This window comes from Myotis brandtii, unplaced genomic scaffold, assembly GCF_000412655.1.
Source record: "Myotis brandtii unplaced genomic scaffold, ASM41265v1 scaffold369, whole genome shotgun sequence".
In the NCBI taxonomy this organism is placed as follows: domain Eukaryota; kingdom Metazoa; phylum Chordata; class Mammalia; order Chiroptera; family Vespertilionidae; genus Myotis; species Myotis brandtii.
The window spans coordinates 415,051-415,636 of record NW_005364180.1 but is presented as its reverse complement, the minus strand read 5'-3'; the positions used below and the strand labels follow the sequence as shown (position 1 = coordinate 415,636).

General features: G+C 67.7%; 1 protein-coding gene across 1 annotated transcript in view; it reads right to left on the bottom strand.

The window, feature by feature from the left end:
- DAGLA (diacylglycerol lipase, alpha) overlaps positions 1-586 on the bottom strand; it is a gene marked incomplete at both ends in the record, with an annotated part of 23,772 nt that overhangs the window by 4,766 nt on the left and 18,420 nt on the right. The window lies entirely within an intron of this gene.

Here is a 586-nt window from a genome sequence, read left to right as displayed (position 1 = left end):
CCCGCCTGGCCAGCAGGGCTGCATCCCTGACCCTGGCTCTGGTCTCGCCCTCAGCCCCACCCCCACCCGACTCCCAGCCTGGCTAGGAACATGGACCCCCAACAGAGGCCCGGAGAAGCTGACCGTGACCTCAGCCCCGGCCCCTACACAGCCTTCTCCGTGCTTGTGACCGGGCCATGCCTGCTCCACCCCCGGCAGGACCCAGCTCACAAGCCTGGGCTGGAGGATCCCGGGCCCAGCCCTCTATCCGAGCAGGAGAAGTCAAGTGCTTGCCCATCCTTTTCTCTCTCCTCACCCGCCCCTGCTCACAGCTGTCCGCACCTCATCCCAGAGGTGATGCCCAGTGACCACTGACGTGTGAGCTGGCAGGGCCTCAGGGTGACCCCTCCATGGCATCCACTTGTAAATGGACCAAAAGTTGGGGCGGGGGCTGCCCCCGGGGACACGAGAGGAGCCTGGAGTCCTGCTCTGGACCGGCCTTTTGTTCCTCTTCCAGGGGCCGAGGCGGGGGCGTCCCCCACTGTGGGTGCCCGGGGCCATCAGTCTCCCAGCCCTTCCCCTGGAGGACACGGCCCCGGCCCTGGCC